This window comes from Lepidochelys olivacea (genome assembly GCF_965140295.1).
Source record: "Lepidochelys olivacea isolate rLepOli2 genome assembly, chromosome: 1".
Classification (NCBI taxonomy): Eukaryota; Metazoa; Chordata; order Testudines; family Cheloniidae; genus Lepidochelys; species Lepidochelys olivacea.
In genome coordinates this window covers 115,853,364-115,866,206 of record NC_140411.1, presented here as the reverse complement: position 1 = coordinate 115,866,206, position 12,843 = coordinate 115,853,364, and the positions used below count along the sequence as shown (strand labels likewise).

General features: G+C 44.6%; 1 protein-coding gene across 2 annotated transcripts in view; it reads right to left on the bottom strand.

The window, feature by feature from the left end:
* The window catches only part of ST6GAL2 (ST6 beta-galactoside alpha-2,6-sialyltransferase 2), a 255,452-nt gene that overhangs the window by 85,119 nt on the left and 157,490 nt on the right, over positions 1–12,843 (bottom strand). The window lies entirely within an intron of this gene.

Below are 12,843 nucleotides of genomic sequence, written 5' to 3'. Positions count from 1 at the left end.
TATCACTAATGCAGAGTTCAGATTTCATTGGAGAACTAAGAGGAAAGTGAAGCTGAGTGCAAAGAACTCATTTAAAATCACAGCTGAAATAATACCAAAACCATACGAAAAATTACCGACAAAGTACATTGCTTCTTGTATTAGAATAATTTTGGGTTTGTTCCAGTGTGAAAGTCACTTTTAATATTAATGGCCTACATGCTTAAGCTCTCTTCTTTTGACTTAACCTAGGAATTAGTTGCATGAGAAACACAGGCAGAGACATCAGCCTGAAGAGGCAGAACAAAATCAGAACAATCATAGATATGGGATGTGGCAGTACACTCAAAGGTAATACATTTTTGACAATTACATTTCTCACTAATCCCCGTGATACACACCTGCTTGTAAACCTATGGAAATCAGGTTCAATTAATGACTTTCATTTTTTCTAAATGAAAGAGGCCATTCCTTTGTATTTTCATTAGGAGTTTTTTTTTAAAAAAATGCTGTATTTGCAGTCAGTTTTACATAGAAGGCAAACAGCAACTTAGATGACTATGGCTAGGACTCTGAAAATCTTCAGCCATGCATAATTTGGGAATGTAAATCTTTTGTACTAGCATTCACTTCCTCTGTCTGGATAGAATTTTAGAAACAGCATATCTAAGTAATAAACTATTATGCAGAAAAGACTAAATCCTGCCCTTACTTAAATAAATATGCTATCCCACTCAAGCTAATAGGGCAGGATCTGCCCCCTGGTGTATCCAGAAATTCTCTAAAATCCATTGGTTCTCTTAATATATTCAAGTCTCTAACTTAACATGCAAGTCACAGAGTTGATAAATGTGCTTGGCTTAGAAGGGAAAAGAGCACTTTTACAAGTGTGCATATTAGCATTGAAGGTGGAGTTTCAAAGCCCACAGAAACTCCAGCTTGGCAGAGTATGATGAAATCTTCACTCTGCTCCTCTTGGGCTGATTAAGTAGGCTTTTTTATTATTAGTTATGTGTTTAACCCATAGTGTTCAGACTGCAGCATCTCACAGCCTACACGGTTTATTCTTTGCCATGAAAGTACATATTCATCTAGGGGAACCGGCAGGTTTTGGCACAGTGGCAAGCACAACATGGGGGTGCAGTGTTGACAGCCACAGGGGGTGGGGAAAGAGGAGGCATTTGTCAGAAGAACATTTCGAGGAGCAATGGCTCGATGTTTTCCCTCCTTTTAAAATCCTTTGCCAGCATTCAGAAAGCAAACACGTAAGCCAGACGGGACTTGAAGGTGTTTGTATGAGTCTCATGTTGAAGAGCTGGCCTTTGGGACCAGGATAGAGACCCTCGGCTGCCATTCAAAAATACTGACATAAAGGAAAGTTGCAAGCACTCTCCCTCAAAGCCATATTAACCAGTTGCTAAGACAGAGAGCAATATGAAGGCAGGGTTCACTTCTGCAGCAGGTGGATGGGGTGGGAGCCATGTGTGTGTAAAAAGTAGTCAGTTACATGTGGCATGTGTCTAAGGAGCTGCCTCACTAACCCTCCCTACAATGCTGAGGCCAGCTCTGTGCAGAATGGTGTGATGATCATGGACAAAAGTTGACAAGATCACGGTGAAGGCTGGAGAGGAAAGATCACAAAAAGTTGCTTTACAACACACCTGAAAATGGACAGGTCAGCTCTGCCTGTTACAGTTTTGAGCCCTCTGATTTCACCCACTATTGCCAAGATAATGACAACTGCTGTGAGGGGAACTCCATTCCTGCAACTCAATGGGCTGCAGCCTGCACTATGTAATCCTAACATTGCCAGCCACTCCAGCATCACATGCAGAAAGTAACAAGGGGAGACGGGGTCAAGTTATTGCTGAACTGTGAAAGTGTCTGAAAGACACTGCAGCCCAACTCTACCTACTCATGTTTTTACACTAGTAAAACTAGTTTCTGTGGGGGAGGTTTAGGTTGTATATTAAGAAACAGTATTTCACTAGGAGGGTGGTGAAGCACTGGAATGCGTTACCTAGGGAGGCTGTGGAATCTCCATCCTTAAAGGTTTTTAAGGCCCGGCTTGACAAAGCCTTGGCTGGGATGATTTAGTTGGGGATTGGTCCTGCTTTGAGCAGGGGATTGGACTAAATGACCTCCTGAGGTCTCTTCCAACCCTAATATTCTATGATTCTATGACACCCGTTAGGCTGGTGTGATCGGGGCATGGTGTAGAGGGCTCCCACCTACCCTCACCATTCAGGCAGGGTAGGGGAACACAGGCCCTGACACTCCAGCGGGTTCTGGCCCAAGGCCCTGTGAGTCTGTCTGTTTTGTATGGCATCAGCCCTAAGTCAGGTTCCCTGGGTCTCTCCCTACCTCCGTTCATACTCATCTGGCTGCCGCCTGTCTTTGGGGGATGTCACCTTCTGAGCTTCCAGTCCTCATCCCAGTTGCTGAGTGTTGTAACTCCCCGGCTTGCCAGCTCCATGTGGGTGTGACACGACACCCCATATTCTTCATAGAAATATTGTTATAATATGAATATGGCATAATTAAGATATATTTTATGTAAGATAGGTCATGTAAGGCATCATTGGAAAGGTTATAATTTGCGGAATGTGATTATCGAATCTGTATAAATGTATCATTTCTGTATCTGAAATTAGGAATATTGACTATGTAACCATTACAATTGTGTGTATACTTGGGGGAATGCCCACCAGACAGTAGGCAATCAACCTGAATGAGCCATTTAAGAAGGACAATAGAACTTTGAAGATACTAATCTCCCACCTTCCTGAGGAGCTTCCTGGGATGTTGCTTTGACACTGCAGGGTCACGTGAGGATGTCAGCTGGTACAGAGTACCACCTTGGACACTGCTGGTGTTTTTCCACTGCAAACAAAGGATTCCCGCCTTATATAAATCCTACTTAAGGCTGGGAAGTGAGTCAATCAAGGCTCTTCTCCACTGCTTTTCTTCCCAAGAAGGAAGACTGCTGAGAGCATCTGAAGAGACAAAGGAACTAAGCTGGGGAAAGGCAAGGGCTGAGTCCAGGCTGAGACAGGAGTCTAGCCTGTAAAGAGAAATAACTGGAACTGTAAGCTTCAGAAACTCTGCAACCTGCCTAAAACAATATTTAGGGTGAGAAATTACATTTTGTAACCTGTTTCTTTAGTAAATTAAGTTTAGGTTGCGTGTTTTGTTTTATTTGCAAAGTAATCTGCTTTGTTCGTTTGCTATCCCTTATAATCACTTAAAAGTTATCTTTTGTAGTTAATAAACTTATTTCTTGCTTATTTCAAAACCCAGTTTGTGCAAGTCATATCTGGGGGCTTGAGGAGGGAAGCTGTGCATATCTCCCTCCACACTGAGGGAGGGGGCAATTTTTATGAGCTTATGCTGTGTAGATCTCTCTATACAGCACAAGAAATATAATTTTGGATTTACACTCCAAAGGAGGTGTGCACATGAGTGCTGAGTAAAGTCCAGAGCTGAATCTTCCCACACAGAGCTGATTTCAGTCTATGTGTGCAGCTGGGTATGGCCTTACCTGCATGTGTGCTAGAAAAGGCTTGAGGGCCTGGCACAGCAAGGACAGGGCAAGGAAACCCAAGCTGGTGGAATGGGTGGGCTCAGTGGAACCCCAGCACATCAGGTACCATCCTGGATGGGGGATCCAATTCATCACAGTGGGCGCAGCTCAGTTTTCCCCTAGAGCTCCCAGGGCACGTCTTCTTCTCTGGCTTGCCAGCCACAGACTGAGCTGCCTGGATGGCTTTTAAACCCCGCCTCCAACCCAAGCATGCTCGGGCAACGAGTAGGGGCAGGGCCTCCTTGGCCATAGCTGTTCCCTCTCCTGTCCAATGAAGGGTTTATATACCCATCACAGATGGACAGGGAGATCTGGTACTGACAGGGACCCCACTGCAGAGAGACCTGCTCCCAGACCTTCCTACAACTAGGGGAGATCTGGCCACCACAGGAACCAAAGAAGACAACCCATCCCACCATCAAAACTGCCCCAGTTCCCACCTGGACCAGCCACTTCCTAGCTAGAGGCCATGGAATAAATTATCTGCCACCACTGCTACCATAAGGAACAGATCCCATGTAGGGAAGCCACCAAGAAGAGCCTCTGTGAGGTACTGAGAAGGGGAAGCATGGTGGATGAAGAGGTACCAGACTACAGGTTGAGGGCATGAAGAAGGAAGTTGCATTTTTCCCAAGGAATGTCACATGAATCAGTGACTGAGATAATACATTTTTGAGAGAGCCCCTTGTACATTTTTGGCAGCACATCACTGCAGAGGCATTATGACTCAAAAGAATAATGCCTCCTGAGACCTGAGCTGTGCATCTCCATCCTCTCCTAGCAGTGTGGTAGTATTTCTTAAGAGGCACAGTTTTATCCTGTGATTCAGTCACTTAGACATCTTGTCCATCTCCTTTTATGGATAGAGGATTTGACTACTCTAGATGAAAATGACTCAAGAAATGGGACTTCCACCAAGTCCTTTAGTACAGAATTAAATGCCCTATTATGAATCAATGTTAGGAACATTTTCCTCTGGTTCAGTCTAAATTTTCCTTTGATCAATTTAATTCCTTTACTACCACTTATCTCCTCACATCACCCTAAACAATTCCTCTCATTTCCTAGAATTTATACCTTTCACATGCTTCTACAGAGTTATCCTATCCCCTCTAGAGAAACTGAGCTAAGCATATTTAGTTCTTTTAATCTTCTTTATAAATTAATCCCGCAAGTCCTTTAATCATTTGCTGATTTTTTTTTAAATTTTCCTACAGTTTATTGAACTCTTTCTGGTGCAGTTGTGCTTAGACTACTGCTCCCAGTTTGGAGTAGTTTCACTATTCACTAAACCATGCCCATCCTTGGGATCTCACATCACTAATACAGGTAACTGGCAGAAGTGAAAATCTGCAGTCTTTGAAACACGGAGTGCTGTTTGGGGCGGACCCCTGCAATCAATTGTAATCATACTGTTAGAATTGAGTCCTAAGCATTTTGTTTGACTTAAATTAGGAAATACAAAATAGCTTGTATTGCCAAACCCAACAGAGTGTTCTGTTGTATATAGCTTTTTATACTGTGCTCATCACAGTAGTATCTGTGCTTAGTGCACTGAGGAGCCCTGGATCCTCCACCTGTTCTGGGTGTGGGGTGGGGACATGAGCCAGGGGTTGTTCTTGGGCACCCCGGCCCCCTGCCCAGGACAGGTGGAGGGTCTGGGGCTCCCTACAGCAGCCCAGGATATCTGGGCGGCTCTTACCACAGTCCAGCTCCGACTTCCATTCCGGTAGGGAGGTGCCCTCAGGGGGAAGGGGAGGAGCAGAGGGTGGGGCCATGGAGAGGGGCAGGGCCTCATGGACCTCCCACTTCTACTGTGATTCTGGCGCTGTTACCCTAGACCACACAGCACCCTGAAAATGAAAACAGAGACTTTGACATGCTATGGGAAGCCAGTGTAGAAAGCAGAGGACAGGTCTGATGTGCTCACAGTACCCTGTATGATTGCTTCTCTGACCACTGCCCAGAGAGTTCAGTCATATCCATCAGGATTGCATTGAAACATACAAAGCAATCCAAATCACATAGATGGCAATACAACATCCAAAGACTTCAATCCTCAGTGCACCAAGAGAACTTCCAAATATTCCTCAGTGAAAAACTGGCCATACGCACACCTGGACATGACAACAAAAGTGTCGAAGAAGACTGGGTAGCCCTAATTCAGACCACCCATGAGGTTTGCAGGAATCCATTGGCCTTGCTACCCATTGCATCAGGACTGGTTTGACAACAACAACATTGAGATTACAGCCCTTTTGTACCAGAAGAGAAAAGCTTTCTGTGACTGGCAAAACCAACCATTATCCAGTCAGAAGCAGAGCTCTTTCCATCAACTCAAAGCTGAAGTTCAAAGGAGGATCCAAGAAATCAAAGGTGGGAGAACAAAGCAAAAGAAATCCAAACATTCACTGACAGACATGATACACAGAGCTCTTTTTGTGAGACAAAGACCTTGTACAGACCAAGCTCATGTGGCCTCAGACCTCTGAGATCCGAAGATGGTAGTGCCCTTCTTAAAGATAACAAATGCATCAAAGAGCGCTGGAAGGAACACTACCAAAAGCTTCTAAATCAAGAATCAACTGTGACTGATAACACCATCGATTCCATCCCTCAGCACCCAATCTGGGAAACTCTTGCCAACCCACCCACACCTGAGGAGGTCTGCAAAGCAATTAAACAAATCAAGAACAATAAAGCACCAGGCCCCGATGGCATACCAGCTGAAGTACTGAAAGTGGAGGGAGAAACACTGATTAACAAGCTTCATTTGCTGCTCCTCAAAATCTGGGGCACTGAAGAAATCCCTGCTGACTTACCTAATGCTAACATTGTCACTATTTTCACAAAAGGAGACAGGGCCAACGGTGGCAACTATTGAGGCATTGCCCTCCTCTCCATCGCTGCAAAGATTCTTGCTATAATCTTCCTACATCACCTGCTCCCTCTTGCAAAGGAAGTACTTCCGGAGTCCCAGTGCAGCTTCAGGCCATCACGAGGCACCACTGACATGATTTTCGCAGCCAGGCAGATTCAGGAAGAATATCAAGAACAACACCAGAAGCTGTATATGCTCTTCATCGATCTGACCAAAGCCTTAGACTCTGTCAATCATGAGGCTCTGTGAAAAATCGTGTCAAAGTTTGGCTGCCCAAACAAATTTATCACCATTGTAAGACTCCTCCATGACCAGATGGCTGCCTCTGACCCCTTTGTCATCTGAACTGGGGTAAAACAAGGTTGTGTACTGGTACCCACCCTTTTCTCCATTTTCTTAGCAGCTATGAAAACATTAACCCAAGACCCTCTACCACAGGGCATTGGCATCCAATATCGGACTGACAGCAACCTCTTCAACCTTTCTCGTCTCCATGCCTGAACTAAACTAATATTGGCAACAATAACTGAACTCCAGTATGCAGATGATTGTGCTGTAGTTGCACACTCAAAGGAGGATCTTCAACAGCTCTTAATAGCTTCTCTGAAACTTACAAAAACCTAGGGCTAACTCTGAACATCGGCAAAACAAAAGTTCTCCACCAGCCAGTCGCTGGTCAATCATCAGACCCAGCAAGGAAGATCTATGTCGACAAAGAAGAACTGGAAAATGTAGAATATTTTGCCTATCTTGGCAGCCATCTCTCACAGAGGGCAGACACAGATGTCGAGATTCAGCACAGAATCCTTTGCACTAGCCTTGCCTTTGGCAGACTGTCTTGCCAGGTTTTCAACAATCACAACATCAGAACACATACTAGACTTTTAGTTTATAAAGCGGTGGTAATCCCAACTCTCCTCTACGGCTGTGAGACTTGGGTGACCTATCGAAAACACCTGAAAAACCCGGAACGCCACCACAAGCACTTTCTTCGGAAGATCCTCAACATAAAGTGGGAGCATCGTCACACTAATGTCAGTGTCCTCAACATCTTCAGTGTTAAGGCCCTGATTATCCAGCACCAGCTGAGGTGCAGCGGGCACTGTGTGCACATGCCTGATATACACTTACCAAAACAACTGCTGTACACCCAACTCACCAAAGGAGAAAGGAAATGGGGAGGCCAAACGAAACGCCTTAAAAACACTGTCATAAATATAAAGGGAAGGGTAAACACTTTTCTTTATACAGTGCTATAAAATCCCTCCTGGCCAGAGGCAAAACCCTTTCACCTGTAAAGGGTTAAGAAGCTAAGGTAACCTCGCTGGCACCTGACCAAAATGACCAATGAGGAGACAAGATACTTTCAAAAGCTGGGAGGAGGGAGAAAAACAAAGGGTCTGTGTCTGTCTGTGTGATGCTTTTTCCGGGAACAGATCAGGAATGCAGCCTTACAGCTTCTGTTAAATTAGTAAGTAATCTATCTGGAAATGCATTAGATTTCCTTTTGTTTAATGGCTGGTAAAATAAGCTGTGCTGGAGGGAATGTATACTCCTGTTTTTGTGTCTTTTTGTAACTTAAGGTTTTGCCTAGAGGGATTCTCTATGTTTTGAATCTGATTACCCTGTAAGGTATTTACCATCTTGATTTTACAGAGGTGATTCTTTTACCTTTTCTTTTAATTAAAATTCTTCTTTTAAGAATCTGATTGATTTTTCATTGTTCTTAAAATCCAAGGGTTTGGGTCTGTGTTCATCTGTACAAATTGATGAGGATTCTTATCAAGCTTTCCCCAGGAAAGGGGGTGTAAGTCTTGGGGGGATATTTTGGGGGAAGACATCTCCAAGTGGGCTCTTTCCCTGTTCTTTGTTTAAAACGCTTGGTGGTGGCAGCATACTGTTCAAGGACAAGGCAAAGTTTGTACCCTGGGGAAGTTTTTAACCTAAGCTGGATACTCCAGCAACAGCAGCTGTTTTGTAGGAAAGAATCCAAGTTCTAATGTAATCACTCCACCAGCACACAATTAAAATGAGATTCTATAAAACCCACACACCCAAATTAAGGTACAGCATTTTATTTTCAAAAGAGATACTATTTTTTGCATTTAAAGACCAGTCTATTCAGTGCATTGTCACAGGATATCACACAAAGAGCTACCAAGTTATACTTCTGCTCTTGCTTTTCCACGTGTGGTTTTTGGACTCTTTATTTGTGTACATCCCTCAAACAAGCAGATGGACTCCTTTCTCTGCAGAAGCTAATGCACAGATTTGCCACCTTTTAAAATTATCACATGCTGCTTATTGCAGCATCAGCCAGAAGTGGAAAGAATAAAGCAACATTTCTAGGGTTACCATACATCTGGGTTTTCCCATACGTTGCCTCTTTTTGATCCTTTACCCTCTATCTAGGTGGATTTTTCAAATGAGAGGAAATGTCCAGGGTTTTTGCAGAGCAGATGTTGCAGCTCAGAAAGAGCCCCGATTGGTCCCTCTCCTGCATCTGCAGCTGATTGGTCCCTTGCAGTTGCCAGATGCTGCCCACCCAGGTCTCGGCTCCCAGCCTTGGGGAGGGGGAGAGCCCTGCAGGGAGGTGATGACTGATGGCTGTCGTTGTGGCCTGGGTCTGCACCGGCCGCTCTGCCACTGTGACAGGGAGCAACACTGCCTCCCACTTTGAGAATGAGGCCACAGGTACCCCCTCTAGCACATCAGGTACCCCTCCCAGTACACACACACCCCTCCCGCATCCCTCAGGTACCCCTCCCAGTACACACACACACCCTCCCACAACTCCCACAAATACCCTTCCCAGTACACACACACCCCTCCATCACCCCCGCAACTGTATCCTCCCTCCAGCTCCCTCTCCCTCCCACTCCGGCAGTGTCCTCTTTTTGGGAACCTGAAACATGGTAACCCTAAACACTGCAGCAATCCTATTGGAGGACCTTTAGTTAAATTAGGTCAGGGGTTACAATTTATCTTAACATTTCCTCCAGACTCAGTTTTGACACACTAGGTCTTAGCTATTATTAAAAAATTTTGGACCAGAGTGTAGGGAGAGGGAATCAAATTTGCCATTTTTTAATTTATAGGAGCACAAAAAAAGTGCTTGGCTTCAGGCACTTTTGATTCACTGTAATTAAGTAATTGCTTTTGGCAGTTTTCTTCTATTGTATAAAAATCAATGGCGTGTTCCACATAGGGATTGATGACTGGAGATGGGCTGAAGTGAAGTCGTGGGGGCATTAATTCCTAATATGAGCTACATATAGTTGCTGGGGAAATGGGGCGGGGGGGGGGGGATAGGGGGTAGGGAGAGAATTTGTTTCCATTTAGAAGACAGGCTGCTGAATGTGCGCAATAGCTAGGATTCAACAGCATTTCACAGGGACTTAATAGGTATCTGCAATGAATTTAGTGACTCATCAGGCTGATCAATCAGAGGGACATTGCACAGTGGCTGTAGCTGGAGTGGAGTGCAGAGCATCTGACGGGCGTTCTCCACACTGGGGTGGATTTCAGAGAAGGTGTAATCCATTGTCTCCAGCCATTTCATGTTTTCATAGTATAGTACAGGGGCGGCCAACATGTGGCTCCGGAGCCACGTGCGGCTCTTCAGACGTTAATATGCGGCTCCTTGGATAGGCACCGACTCCGGGGCCGGAGCTACAGGCGCCAACTTTCCAATGTGCTGGGGGGTGCTCACTGCTCAACCCCTGGCTCTGCCACAGGCCCTGCCCCCACTCCACCCCTTCCCGCCCCCTCCCCTGAGCCTGCCGTACCCTCACTCCTCCCTCTTTCCCCCTGGAGCCTCCTGCATGTCACGAAACAGCTGATCGGGAGGTGCGGGGAGGGAGGGGGAGGTGCTGATCAGCGGGACTGCTGGTGGGTGGGAGGCGCTGGGAGCGGGGGGGTGGGGATATGGCGTATTACTGTGGCTCTTTGGCAATGTACATTGATAAATTCTGGCTCCTTCCCAGGCTCAGGTGGACCACCCCGTTATAGTACTTTGATGTGTGAAAGATTCCCAGGGACCAGGATTGAGCCCCAAATGTGTATTTACAAATATGTCTTAACATAGGAATTATGTCTCTATTCATGAGATAGTCCACAATGGATTGAGCCACTGGGGTGCCCATTGTTTCAGCCTATGAAGAGCTTCTTGTTTTGCTTTTATTGTTAATGAAACAAAGGAAAAGAAACACAAAGGGCTGCAATATACACTAAAAAAGCAAAGCAAGTACAGAGACTCAGATAGTTTCCCGTACACCTGCGTACAAAGGGGATTCTGCAGATATGGATCACCCCAGTTCCACGCAGAAGCCTTCCAACCCTGCAGATACACCTCCATGCAGTCCAGAGTCTATGCCAGGGGAGGGACTGGAGAATGGGCAGGGAGGGGAAAACACATCTCCGTGCTCTAGACCCTCATGTTAAGACATTACAATCCCCACATTTGTTCCTTCCCCAGGTTCCTGGGACAGTTGCAGCCAGGGGAAGCCCTGCCAGCAGAGCCACATTTCTGTGCTGCCAGGGAGAAAGACTTCCAGAGGATGCAGTTTGTGGGATTGTGCTGGGCCACCCCACAAATAGCACTGACCTCTGCATTTCTCCCAGCACCTGTGTGGATCCTAGGGGGATGTGCAGAGTGGGGAAGGGAGTGTCATTACATGGGCACTTACCTCACCAAACTGTTTCCCCATAGAGAAGAGATGATCCGGGCTAAAGGCTGGCACGACATCTTTCAGTCATCCAGGCTTACGAAAGGGTTACATAGGATTCTCGGGTGTGAATTTTTATGCTGCAGTACTTCAGGACAACAGGAGAAGCGTAGGATGGAGTGAACCTTAATTCTGAATTTAGTCAGCTTGTGTCAAAATGTTAAACCTAATTTTCTCGATGCACTTTTACAAAAAAGTTACTGTTCATTTAAGCACCACAATATTTACAGAGCAGTTGTTAATTTGTCAAATAATTGTAACCACAAAGAAAAAAATGTGAATGTTTTACTTGGAAAAAACCTGAGGAAAACGGTGATTTTTCCAGATCTGGTTCCTTTACTCCAAGTTTGTGTATATATATATATATATATATATATACACACACAATTCTTTCCAAACACCAAAATAAAGGCATCTTTCTGTCTCGACAAAGTTCTCTTGCTTTGTGTAATTAAATTTACTCTATTTAAAGTAAATTCCATCTTGTCTATTCTCCTTCTGCTGAGGTACCCTGTGGTTGGCAAGATCCAAATTCAAATAGTTTCTTTCAGAGCGAAGAACAAATTGTTTCTCCAGTTATAACAGAATGGTATAAAAGATTGTATGTAGCAGCATCAATGACTCCAGTGCATGTACTAGCTGGAGTAAAGCTAGCAGGATTTAGTCCTGTCTGTATTTCTTTTTAAATATCAGGTTACCTTAATTTATTTAAGGCCAGATCCTGATGACCTTGTTCATGATGAGCATGAACAGTGCTGTCAATTTCAGGGGAACTACTCACTGGAAGCAAGCTGGCAAAAACGGGGCCGCTGTTAAAGCCTAGCCATTCAATGAATTTGGTATTTTAAGTGCAATCACATGAAAGGAGACTTGCAACTACCTCTGAAGTTGTCTAATATGTTTTGGATCAAATTGGACCCTGACTTACATCCCATGCACCTGGTTAATTTAGTTGTGGTAGTTTTGATTTCAGTAAGATTGTATGGAGTTCATGTCAGGGTCCAGGTTCTCCCACTAAACTCAAAATTGTGCCCCCAGCAAGTTGGAAAGGTAGATTGTTTGGCTGGGGAACATAGGTATCGAAAACAAATTCATCCAAGGACTTGTCTATGCTAGAAAAATGTGATGCTTTAACTATACCACTATAGTTGAAGAGAAACCTTCCGCAGCCCCCAGGGTGGATGCAGCTACACTGGTTAAAAGCGCTTATAGTGGCATAGCTTATTCCAATTCAGGAAGTGATATAAGCTATACTGGTATAAAGCATCTTTATACTGGTATAATTGCATCCAAACTAGGGTTTAGAAATCCTGTACAAGTAAAATACTCAAACAAACCACACCGCTACCCAACATTCTTATACCAGTATAAAAAATATAAACACTTTTCTAATGTAGACCAGGCCTAACTCATCAGAGAGCATGGCCAAGAAGAGTGCTTACATTCAGAGAGAAGTGCCAGGCTCTGCAGTATCATGCTAGTCTTAGTGGAGAGACTGATCACATAGCTGGCGTGTTTACAAGGATCTCTTTACCGTGTTTCTTTCATATGTTACTGTGTATGCATGCCTGGCAATGCTAAAAAATCTTCCCCTGTTTTGTGCAATCCAGTGCAAAGTTGATTGTGGCCTAATTTATTGCTGAAACTTTTCTGCATTAATCTAGGTGACTTTG